Raw genomic sequence first — 13,312 nt, 5'->3', positions numbered from 1 at the left:
GGACCCTTTAAAGTTACCCTTGAGGACTGGAATCAGCTTCTTCCAAACTTCTGTTAATTTTGATATTTTGACCTCTTCCCATGAATCACAAACATTCAGAGAAAAGACAGCAGAGTAGAAGGACTTGAGCATACCTCCCCTCAAGAAAACACCAAAATCACAACTAACTGATGAATAATCATTGACTAAAAAGACTGGAAACTACCAAAAAAGATATCCTACACCCAAAGACAAAGAAGCCAGGAGACAAGTGGAAGGGCACTTTCAAAATATAAGCAAATTCCACACCCACCAGGTGGGCAACCCACAAACCAATGTTCTTCATGGCTAGGGTGGTGAATCCTTTCCACAAGGTTTTCAATTGACTATGCCCATATCCATCACAGGAATCACTATCTATGACAGCTATAGCTTTACAAAATGTATTTCTTAAATAGTAAGACTTTAAAGTCTAAGTGACTCCTCCATCTGTGGGCTGCAGAATGGGTTTTGTGCTAGCAGGCATGAGAACAACATTATTCTCACTGTACACCTCCAACAGAGTTCTTGGGTTACCAGGTGCATTCTCAATGAGTAGTAATATTTTGAAAAAATTCTTTTTTCTGAGCAGTAGGTCTCAAGAATGGGCTTAAAATATTCTGTAAATCATGTTGTAAACAGATGCGTTGTCATACAAGCATTGTTGTTCCATTTACAGAGCACAGGAAGGGCAGATTTAGCATAGGGCCCTAGAATTTTCAGAATGGTGAATGAGCAGTGGCTTCCAACTTAAAAGTCATCAGCTGCAGTGGCCCCTAACAAGAGTATCAACCTTTTTTGTTGTTTTTTTTTTGGCCACCCCACAGCATATGCAGTTCCTGGGCCAGGTATCAGAGAGACCCAAGCTGCAGTTGCAACCAATGTCACAAATGCAGCAATGCCGGATCCTTAACCCACTGTGCCAGGCCAGGGATGGAACCTGCACCCCAGCGTTCCAAGATACTGCCTATCCAGTTGCACCACAGTAGGAACTCCTCAGCCTGTGCTCTGAAGCTTTGAATCCAGGTACTGCCTTCCTCTCTAGCTGTGAGTCCTAAATGGTATCTTCTTCCAAAAGAAAGCTGCTTCTATAGCCTTTCAACTACGCTGAAAATCTGTTCTTTAGTGTAGCCACCTTCATGAATTATCTTAGCTAGGTCCTCTGAATAACTTGCTATAGTTTGTACATCAGCATTTGCTGCTTCACCTTGCACTTTTATCTTATAAAGATGACTTCTTCCTTTCAACCACATGAACCAAATTCTGTTAGCTTCAAACTTTCCTTCTGTATCTTCTGACCTTTCTCAGCCTTCATAAAATTGAAGAGACCTGGCCTGGATTAGGCCTTAGCCTGGATTAGGCTTTAGCTTAAAAGAATGCTGTGGCTGGTTTAACCTTACGCCCAGACTACTGAAACTTTCTCCATATCAGCAATAAGGCTTTTTCACTTTCTTCATTCATGTGTTCACTGGAGTAGCACTTTTAATTTCCCTCAAGAACTTTTCTTTTGCATCCCAACTTGGCTAACTATCTGGCACAAAAGACCTAGCTTTTGGCCTATCTCAGCTTTTGACACACCTTCCTCACTAAGCTTAATCATTTCTAGCTTCTGATTTAAAGTGAGAGACATATGACTCTTTCCTTCACTTGGACACTTAATTGGAAGGTTATTAGTTAGTGTAATTTCAATACTGTTGCATCTCAGTGAATAGAGAGGCCCAAGGAGAAGGAGAGAGATGGGAAATGGCTGGTCAGTGGAGCAGTCAGGACACACACAACATTTAGAATTAAGTTCACCTTCTTATAGGGGTGTGATTTGTGGTGCCCCAAAATAATAGCAGTAGTAACATCAAGATCGCTGATCACAGATCACCATAACAAATACAATAATAATGGATAAGTTTGAAATAGTGTGAGAATTACCAAAATGTGACAGAGAATACTTGCAAGTAAGCATATACTATTTAAAAATTGGCACCAACAGACTTGCTCCATGCACAGTTGCCACAAACCTTCAATTTGTAAAAAACGCAATACTATCATGAAAGCACAATAAAACGAGGTATGCCTATACAGCCAAAATGAACTCCAGGTAGTGAGATTCCTGAGCCTGCACTTTTAAACTTACTATACCTTATGCAGTCTACAGGCACAACAATCTCTATGTTAATATACCATTAATGAACTCTTTAAAATAATGGAAACCAAATGACATACCCACTTCCAAAATAAATAGGAAATATGCATTTAGCCACTCCCTACACATAAAAATAAAATGGCTAACCTCAGTGTATATACAAAAACATCATTTTGGAAGTGATCAACTACAAATTTCACTATTTATTTTCAGTCTACAATTTTAGAATGTTTTCATGTGGCCCGCTCACACAAATTATGAATGTACAACCTACTTATTATGACATTCAAAATTTTACCTAATAAAGTTAGACTGTGTCAAAAGATAAAACTTCTAGATATGATTTTGGAGTTTTTGCTTAGCTATTTCTCTTCAAACTTTCTCCATTATAAAAATGATCATAAAGGAGTTCCCGTTGTGGCGCAGTGGTTAACGAATCCGACTAGGAACCATGAGGTTGAGGGTTCCATCCCTGGCCTTGCTCAGTGGGTTAAGGATCCAGCGTTGCCATGAGCTATAGTGTAGGTTGCAGACGCAGCTCGGATCCTAAGTTGCAGTGGCTCTGGCGTAGGCTGGCAGCTTCAGCTCCAATTTGATCCCTACCGTGGGAACCTCCATATGCCTCGGGATCAGCCAAAGAAATGGCAAAAAGACAAAAAAAAAATCATAAAAATTTAAGTTCTTGACCATTAAAAAATGACCTACATTAAATACACAATGTATGGCAATAACTGTCCAGCCTATACACTTAGAAATTCCTCATACAATGTGTTTTGTAACTCTTGACATATCTTTCTCTTTTAACTCTAATACAATGATTTAACATCTCATTTCCGAATCTGGTTTCTCAGCCTAGACTATGTTCCTTGAGAGTACAAACAACCTGAGTCTCAAACATGAATTAAATCAATACTCTCAATTACCTTGCCTGTGTAATCAATGGGCAACAAAGAATTTTTTTACTGCTCTCAAAAATGCAACAGTAGGAGTTCCCATTGTGGCTCAGCAGGGAACAAAACCGACTAGTATCCATGAGGATGCAGGTTCGGGTTCCATTCCTGGCCCTACTCAGTGGGCTAAGGATCTGGTGTTTCTGAGCTGTGATGTAGGTCGCAGATGTGGCTCATATCTGGCCTTGCTACAGCTGTGGTGAAGGCCGGCAGCTACAGCTCTGACTCAGCTGCAGGTCCTATTCCACCATTGGCCTGGGAACTCCCACATGCTGCAGGTGCAGCCCTTTAAGAAAAAAAAAAGGGCAAAAAAATGCAACAGTATCATAAATGTGTAACAATTTGCCAGTCACTTTCCTAGTTAAAAATAAGATGTCTATGCTTCTGAAAAGACACTTCAGGATTCTCAGAGGGTGCTGAGAATGAAGAAATGAAAGAACCTGAGCCCAAGAAGTACTATTCCAGAAAAGGAATCCAGACACCATGTGTCCAAAAGAACTAATGAAATGTGGATGAATGAAAATATTTAGAGATCAGCACTCCAAGAACCTTGCACTCTCTGCCACTGTGTAGTGAAGTAACTATCAGCAATCCACCAGCCTGAGAGGCTAATCAATAAACCTCACTCCCTCATTACAAAAAAAGAAAAGATCTTACCTGAGGACAAAAATTATTAAGTGTAAAAAGGATCTCATAAGAAATCTGTGTCAAGAAAACCAAACATTTAAGAAAGCCAAATGTATCAAAAAGGAAACCACCACATTATCATGTCAAGGAAGATAACCAATAACTATATTTTAGTACCCCAAAACCAAAACTGTGTACACAATTTATATTCACCAAGTTTTCTAAGTATAATCCATACTATGTAAAAATCTACTCAAGACAACTTTGCAGTAATCCAATTGTCATTTGCTGCGTTCAAATGTTATCAATAAAAGTTTTATTAATACGCTATTTATTATTATACGTATTTATTAATATGTATAGTCAATACAATTCAATTTTAATATTATGGTTTTCAGTGATTAATAAAAACAACTTCATTTCAATTTTTCTATCCTGAAAGTTGCTTTGAACCAAAGCTATTTTTCACCTACATTTACACAAACCATTTCTTGTACATTTGACTTATCTGAATATCCAACAGATGAGTATATCATAGGATCAGCTAGACAGTCTGACGTCTATCCCAACCAACAGTATGGAATGCATAACTAATTCTGGGTGATTGTTAAGGAAATTCACTATTCTCCCACAGGATGTAAAAGCAGTATAATAATTTACATTTTCATGCTCTTGAATAAATGGGCCTAGGAAGAATGCATGCATGGAAAAGGGGAAAAACTGGTCCCATTACTAACTCATGTGTTATCCTTCTCACAAATCTCTGGTACAGCTATCAAATAAAACTTAAAATCTAAGGCTGTAATTCTGTATACTTAAAAAGTGGCTCACTTCAGTTGAGTAGATGTCTTTCTGCTGCTAAGGAAGGACTGTGTGCAGCTTAATCAGAGCAATCATGAAGTATATACTTTAGTGATGATGAAGATGCTGATGGAAGGAAAACTCATCATTGTAAAATATGGCCAGTAAAGAGAGGAATTGGGGAGAAAAAATAATAAATTAAGCAAAGGTCTAAGTGGTAATGATGGTTAAAAAATCACTATTTGAAACAATCTTCACAACAAAACACCTTTTATGTGCTCTGGAGTAAAGATACAAATTCAAAAACAGAAGAATGCTGTACATATTTCCTGGTTATTTAACTCATGTCTCTTTCCTACCAGAAAAACGAACATATCTACAAACATTTTCACAATCCCAAACACTTTATTCAAGAATCAAAAAAAAAAAAAAATGGCAAGTAATGAATGAGAAATGGAGGCATAGTTTGGGGAGATCTCAACCAGTTTAGGAAAGAGAAGACAAGTTCGAACCCGAAATAGTAACTAAATGGAACAAAGTACTCCCTAAGTAGTTTACTGTATCTTTTCTCCCCTCAACTTAAAATAAAATGGTAAAGTTCTTACTTGCAATGGTTCACTTACCGATGTTTTATTTTAAATTACGTATCTCTACCCGTAATGAAGATCAGGACTAGGAAGATACTAAAGCATTGTTGCCACTACATGAATGACTAGCCATGATCATATTCTGCAAATGACCCCTGAATAACACCAGTAATCACACAAATTACTTCGAATCATAGTCTTTGGGAAACAGCACTTCAAAACCCAAAGATGGAAAACAGTCATCGGACTCGGCAACACATTGCTAGGGGCGAGAAGGGGCACTGGACAGTGCCGAGTACTAACATTCTCTCCCTTTCTCCTCCTCCCCGCCCCCCCCCGTCAGGTGATCAGTTATTTAGCACCATAAACACCCACGTATCGACAAGTGGTTCATTAAATCACACGTATTATTGGAAGGCCAGATTCCAGGCATCTCATTTCAAACTATGCAAAGGGAGTCGACAGTTTGGGTCCCGAGCACAAAAGCGCGCGGTCGCAGAAGGTGGATGGAGCGCCAACTCCTGGTCCTCACCAGCCGGAACCCGGTCTGGCTTTGCTGCCAAGGCCAGCGCCGGCTGCCCGGACCCAGGCCCTGAGCTCGATGCCGAAGGGCCAGGTCGGGGCCTGCGGCCTGGGCCTCCACAGACGCGCCCGCCGTACCTCCAGGCCTGCGCGCCCCGCGCGGCGGCAGGACTCACCCGGAGGCCCCAGGCGCTGGAGCCAGCGGGGAGGCCGCGACCCGGACCCTCTGCCGGGCGGCCCCGCCGCCGCAAGCCCAAACCGCCCTGTACGGCAGAGACGGCGCGGGCGGGGCCGAGGGCGTCACGCAAGAGGCCGGAGAAGCGCCTTCCCGCTGCGCGGCAGAAAGGCGCGGAGTGCGGCCGCGGGAGGCCTGCTGGCCACGGGGTGCGGGGTGCGGGGCGTGGGGCAGGGGCTGGGGGAAGGGTGGGCCGCCCGGCCGCCGCCGCACCCGCAACTCACCAGCTCCGCCGACGAGCGCTACCACTGGCAGCGAGAGGAAGATGGTGGCCGCGCCGCCGAGGAGGAGGGGGCCGGCCGCGCCGAGAGGGGGTACGCGCAGGACGCAGGCGTCGCTGCCACAACCTCTTCTTCCTCACGGTCCGGACGGCCGTGCGGGCCACACCGTCCTAGCTTCCGCGCCGCCTACTTATCCTCGTTGCAGCCGCCGCCGCCCAGAGCCCGAAGGCCGCTCGCCTCGTGGGGACCGTGCGGCGGCGCGAGACCCCGCAGCCATCAGCGTGCGGCTGCGGCGGCGCGGGGGGCTGGAGCGGGGTCGCGTCACGTGACCACACTGTTTACCGTTCCGGGGCCGCGCCGCGCCGCGCCACGCCTGCGCGCTGTGGGCCTCCCGGGCTTCTGAGGGCGCGGCACCGCCTGCGGGCCGGGGATGAGACTGAAACCAGTCGCTTTTTCAGGACTGTAGTAACCACTAAGGCTGTCTACTTCATGTGGTGTAGATGGGCGAATCTGCCTCGGGTACCTTTTATGAATTGGGTGTGTGTTCCAGAATGGCGGGCTAGGGTGGAGCAGATCGAGCCCCTTGCCCAGGAATCCCTGCTTACTTTGCACAACAGCCCCTTCGTGTACCACCTCGCCCTCATCTTGACCCTGTTAGCTAGTTGGTCTGCTTTCAGGACTCAAATTGCCTCCTCCCAGAAATATTCCTGATCTAAGCAGTTCGCAAAGTGTGGCCACAGGATCCCCAGAGGGGTCCCCACGACCTTTCAGAGGATCTCCAATTCTTTTGCAATCACATATGTGTAAGGCCAAATTTTCTTCATCTCCTTCAAACAAAATAACGTGGAGCAATGGATTAAATACAGAAGCAGATGTGAGAATCCAGCATCTTCTATTAAGCCAGACATTGAAAATATTTGCAAAAATTTAAAACGATGCCACTCTTTCATTAAATTTTGTTGGAAAACATATTTTTCACAATAAGTATCTTTGATAACAATGAATTTTTTTAATGTTTTCTGTTGTTCTTAGGTTTAATTTCTGAGACAGTAAATATCAATAGATATAACTAATCCATATAAACAAAATGTAAGTCCCTCAGTAATTTTTAAGAGTGTATAGGGGTTCTAAAACCAAAAAGTTCGAAAACCGATGGTTTAGTTTATGTGTTTCCGCAGCAGCTTGGACTGACCCCTATCTCAGCCCTTAATAAACACCCTGAGGTAATTGCTAGTCATCTCTCTGACCTAGATGACCCCTAAGGACAGTCTCTTAGCTACAGCTACCACAATAGTACCCACTAAAGAAAGATAGCCAGCCAGCACCTACAGTGCTCTTCTAAAACCTTTACTTGTTTATTTAAGCCACAACCCAACCTCAAACTACACTGTAAGATTTAGTGTGGAGAAGAATAGGTCACAGGCAAGTGATGAAGATCTGTCCATTCTTTACTCCCCCCAGTCTTCTGGTATTTCAAGCCCTCCCAAACAAAACCTTCCATGAAGGAGGTTTAGATTGTCCTAACTGTAGAATCCTAGAAATCAGTCCTGTGTTGGATGTTGGAATCAATCCCTCAACAAATTTTTTACAATCTCTCTCTTTTTTTTTTTTTTTTTTGGTCTTTTGTCTTTATAGGCATATGGAGGTTCCCAGGCTAGGGGTTGAATTGGAGTGGCAGCTGCTGGCCTACACCACAGCCACAGCAACACCAGACCCAAACTGAGTGTTCAACCTACACCATAGCTCACCGCAACGCCAGTTCTTCAACTAACTGAGCGAGGCCAGGGATCGAACCTGTGTCCTCATGGATGCTACTTTTTTCTTTTGAAGAGAGATTTTTTTTCCAACTCTTTTTTTTTTCCCCACTCTTTTTTTTTTTTGCCTTTTCTAGAGCCGCTCCCATGGCATATGGATGTTCCCAGGCTAGGGGTCTAATCAGAGCTGTAGCTGTAGGCCTACACCAGGGCCACAGCAACTTGGGATCTGGGCTGCATCTGCGAAGTACACCACAGCTCACAGCAACGCCGGATCCTTAACCCACTGAGCAAGGCCAGGGATCGAACCCGCAACCTCATGGTTCCTAGTCGGATTCGTTAACCACCGAGCCACAACAGAAACTCCCTCCAACTCTTTTTTTTAATGCCCGCACCTAAGGCATATGGAAGTTCCCAAGCCAGGAATCAAATCTGAGTCACCAAAGGGACAACTCTGGATCTTTAACCTATTGTACCACAGTGGAAATTCCAAGAGATCTTTCTTTTCTTTTCTTTTTTCTGAGAAAGGAAAATAGAAGTGAATAGTCAAGGTTTTTTTTCACTTGCAATGTCTGGGATGAAGTGTAAAATAACTCTAACTTTATCTCTTTTTCTGGATCTCAGAACACTCATATAGTGCTGGTGAGAATGTAAAATGGTGCAGCTGCTTTGGAAAACAGCCTGTAGTTTTCCAAATTATTAAATATAGAACTACTATATGACCCAGTAATTCCAATTCCTAGGTATATACCCAAGACACATGAAAACAGGAGTTCCTTCTCTGGCATAATGGGTTAAGAATCCAACTGCAGCAGCTCAGATTGCTGCGGAGGCACAGGTTCAATCCCCTGCCTGGTGCAGTAGGTTAAAATATCCACTGTTGCCGCAGCTGTGGCTCAGATTCAATCTTAGGAATTTCTGTATACCACTGGTGTGGCCATTAAAAAAGAGAGAGAGAGAGATGGAAACAAGTGTCCATGCAAAACTTTGTACATGAATGTTCATAACAGCATTATTCATAATATCAAAAGGCGGAAAAAAGGTAAATGTATATCAGTGGATGAATAGATAAACAAAATGTGACATATCCATACAATGGAATATGATATGGCAATAAAAAATAGAAATGTACCCATATGTACTACAACATGGATGAATCTTGAAAACATTACCCTATGTGAAAGAAGCCTGTCACAAAACACAAAATATGTTTTATGAAAAGTCAGAATTGGCAAATTTATAGAGACAGAAAGTAGATTAGCGGTTGCATAGGACCAGGGGAGGGGGGTCAGTCGGAAGGGATGATAGAAGGGTCATGGTTAAAGGTACAGAGTTTTACTCCAAAGTGAAGAAAATGTTCTAAAATTGTCATAATGGTTACACCTATCTGTGCATCTCCTAAAAACAACAGAATTATACACTTTAAGTGGGTGAATTGTATGGATGTAAATTTTATCTCAGTAAAACCGTTACTTTTTTAAAAAGGAAACTTGAATAAATGGAAACATATACTATGTTACAGGTAGGATAAAAACAATATAATGAAGATGTCAATTCTCCCCAAAACAATCCATAACAGTATTACCATTCCTTTTTAAATTTGGCAAGAAAATTTTGAAGTTAATCTACAAAAATGGAAAAGCTAATATAACTATCAAAGTTTTTCTTTAAAATAATAATGTGTAAAAATGGAAAGTGAGCCATTCAATCTGTGCATAAGAATATTAAAATGTAAGAGCATGTGGTACATATGTACAATGGAATACCACTCGGCCATAAAAAATAACTAAATAATGCCATTTGCAGTAATATGAAGGCAACTAAAGAGTCTCATACTAAGTGAAGTAAGTCAGAAAGAGAAAGAAAATACCATATGATATGATACCACATAGATGTGGAATCTAAAATATGCCACAAATGACCCTATCTACAAAACCGAAACAGACTCAGACATAGAGAGCAGACTTGTGGTTGCCAAGAGGGAGGAGGAGGGAGTGGGAAGGACTGGGAGTTTGTGGTTAGTAGATGCAAAGTATTACATTTAGAATGGATGAACGATGATGTCCTACTGTATAGCACAGGGAACTATATCCAATCTTCTGGGGCAGACTATGATGGAGAAGACTATAAAAAAAGAATGTAGACGTTCCCATCGTGGCTCAGCGGAAACAAATCCAACTAGGAACCAGGAAGTTGTGGGTTCGATCTCCGGCCTTGCTCAGTGGGTTGAAGATCCAGTGTTGCTGTGAGCTGTGGTGTAGGTTGCAGATGCAGCTTGGATCTAGCATTGCTGTGGCTCTGGCATAGGCCGGCGGCTACAGCTCTGATTGGACCCCTGGCCTGAAAATCTCCATATGCCTCGGGTGTGGCTTTCAAAAGACAAAAAAAAAAAAAAAGAATGTATATAAATATACATATATATATGTATATGGCTGAGTCACTCTGCTGTACAGCACAAATTAGCACAACATGTAAATCAACTATACTTTAAGTTTAATAAACCCTAGGTGTTCCCATTGTGGTTCAGCAGTAATGAACCTGAGTAGTATCCATGAGGACGTGGGTTTGAATTCTTGGCCTTGTTCAATGGGTTAAGCCTCTGGCATTGCCGAGAGCTATGGTGCAATTCGAACATGCAACTTAGATCTGACGTTGCTGCGGCTGTGGTGTAGGCCAGCAGCTGCAGCTCCAATTCAACCCCCAGCCTGGGAACCTCCATACGCCATGGGTGAGGCCTTAAAAATAAATACGTACACCTTCTGCAGCTCCATACCAAAAAAACAAACAACCCCATCCAAAAATGGGCAGAAGATCTAAACAGACAGTTCTCCAAAGACATATAGATGGCCAAAAAAACACATGAAAAGATGTTCAACATCACTCATTCTTAGAGAAATGCACATCAAAACCACTATGAGGTAACACCTGACACCGGCCAGAATGGCCATCATCCAAAAGTCTACAAACAGTAAGTGCTGGAAAAGGTGTGCAGGAAAAGGAACCCTAGCACACTGTTGGTGGAATTGTAGATTGGTGCAACCACTGTGGAAAACAGCATGGAGATTCCTCAGAAAACTAAACATAGAACTACCATTTGATCCAGCAACCCCACTCCTGACCATCTATCCAGAGAAAACCATGACTCGCAAAGACACATGTACTCCGATGTTCATTGCAGCACTATTTACAATAGCCAAGACATGGAAACAACCTAAATGTCCACTGAAAGAGGAGTGGATCAAGAAGAGGTGGTACATATACACAATGGAATATTATTCAGCCATCAAAAGGAACGAAATACCAGCATTTTTAGCAACATGGATGGACCTAGAAACTATCATGCTAAGTGAAGTCAGCCATACAATGAGACACCAACATCAAATGCTTTCACTGACCTGTGGAATCTGAAAAAAGGACAGACTGAACAGATGCTGACTCACAGACACTGAAAAACTTTTGGACTCCAGAGAAGACAGTTTTGGGGGGTGAGGGGATGTGCCTGGGTTATGGGATGGAAATCCTGTGAAATTGGATTGTGATGATCATTATACAACTACAGATGTGATTAAAAAATAAATAAATAGGAGTTCCCATCGTGGCGCAGTGGTTAACTAATCCGACTAGGAACCATGAGGTTTCGGGTTCGGTCCCTGCCCTTGCTCAACGGGTTAAGGATCCGGCGTTGCCGTGAGCTGTGGTGTAGGTTGCAGACGTGGCTCGGATCCCGCGTTGCTGTGGCTCTGGCATAGGCCGGTGGCTCCAGCTCCGATTCGACCCCTAGCCTGGGAACCTCCATATGCCTCAGGAGCGGCCCAAAGAAATAGCAAAAAGACAAATAAAAATAAAAATAAAAAATAAAAAATAAATAAAATCAAAAAAATAAAAAATAAATACATACATAAATAAATACCTAAAAAAGAATATATAAATTTATCATAATAAAAATAGCATGAGACTGTCTTGGGGAATAGAGAAATGGTCAATTAACAGAATAAGAAAGATAGGAATGGGAACTGGAGATTTGCAACTTAATGTTTACAGTTTCTGTTTTTATGATTAAAAAGTTTGGGAAATAATGCAACGTTGTGGATGTGATTAATGCCTCTGAATTGTACACCCCCAAAATGGTTAAAATGGTCATTTTTGTATTATCTATTTATTGCAAGTTTTAAAAAATTAATAATATACCAAAACTCATTAAATAGGATATTTTAAATGAGTTAATTTTGTAGTGTGTGAATTTATATCTCAATAAAACTGTTAAAAAGGAAGTGTATGAACAGAAAAATAAATGTAAAAACTTTGTCTAGCATTGCTGTAACTATAGCATGTATCGAAACTATGGCTCAGATCTGATTCCCGGCCTGGGAACTCCATGTGCCTCCGCACATCCAAACAAACAAATAAATAAATATTTAATAATTTTGTCAGAAAATGATCAACTACATATTAGGTATCATCTAGTGGAAAGGTAAAATCTAAAAAAAAAAAATCACCACTGGAGTCCCCTTTTGGCACAGCAGGTTAAGAATCCAGCATCATCACTGCTGTGTCTTGGGTTGCTGCTGTGGCAAGGATTCGATTCCTGGCCCTGACATGAACTTCCACATGCTATGGGCATGGCCAGAAAAAAAAAGTCACCACTCATGATGATGCAGAAATGGATAAACTGTCACCTACTGAGGGCAGAATGCAAACATATAGTTTTGTAGAGAGAAATTTGGCAATGTATATCAAAAGCCTATAATAAGAACACTTTTTGTTGAAGAATTTCCATGTTTAGGACTGTGACTAAGGATTTATGTATAAGAATGCTTATAGGGAGTTTCTGTTGTGGTGCAGTGGAAACGAATCCGACTAGAATCCATGAGGATGCGGGTTTGATCCCTGGCCTTGCTCAGTGGGTTAAGGATCCCACATTGCTGTGGCTGTGGTATAGGCTGACACCTATAGCTCCAATTTGACCCCTAGCCTGGGAACTTCCATATGCTGAAGTTCCATAGGATCAGCCCTAAAAAAGAATGCTTATAACATAAAGTTGGAAATGATCTACAAGCCCAATAACCATGTTAGCATATACCCTACACAGACCATTGTTCTGTATAACACATGTATCTGGACACACATGCACACACACACCCTCTCTGTATTTTTAAACTTTTAATCCTCTGACTCTGGAATACAACTTTTGGAAATTTATCCTAAGATAATAAATGGTTGAGTATGCAAAAGTTTATATAAAAAGAGGGATTTACCAGAGTTCCTGTCATGGTGCTGCAGAAACAAATCCAACTAGGAACCATGAGGTTGTAGGTTCGATCTCTGGCCTCACTCAGTGGGTTAAGGATTCAGCATTGCTGTGAGCTGCAGCATAGGTCACAGACGTGGCTTGGATCTGGCATTGCTGTAGCTGTGGCATAGGTCAGTGGCAACAGCTCCGATTAGACCCCTAGCCTGGGA

The 13,312-nt window shown here is 42.1% G+C and overlaps 1 protein-coding gene across 1 annotated transcript in view; it reads right to left on the bottom strand.

Moving 5' to 3' along the window:
- The window catches only part of PHF3 (PHD finger protein 3), a 75,703-nt gene extending 69,302 nt beyond the window's left edge, over positions 1-6,401 (bottom strand). Inside the window, 1 exon segment of the mRNA XM_047759986.1 lies at positions 6,102-6,401. The gene's annotated coding sequence lies outside the window, so the exon portion shown is untranslated.
- Positions 6,402-13,312: the final 6,911 nt, after the last annotated feature.

The sequence above is a fragment of the Phacochoerus africanus genome, chromosome 2 (assembly GCF_016906955.1).
Source record: "Phacochoerus africanus isolate WHEZ1 chromosome 2, ROS_Pafr_v1, whole genome shotgun sequence".
Classification (NCBI taxonomy): Eukaryota; Metazoa; Chordata; class Mammalia; order Artiodactyla; family Suidae; genus Phacochoerus; species Phacochoerus africanus.
Note: the sequence above shows the minus strand (reverse complement) of the source record. Positions and strands in the feature narration are given on the sequence as shown.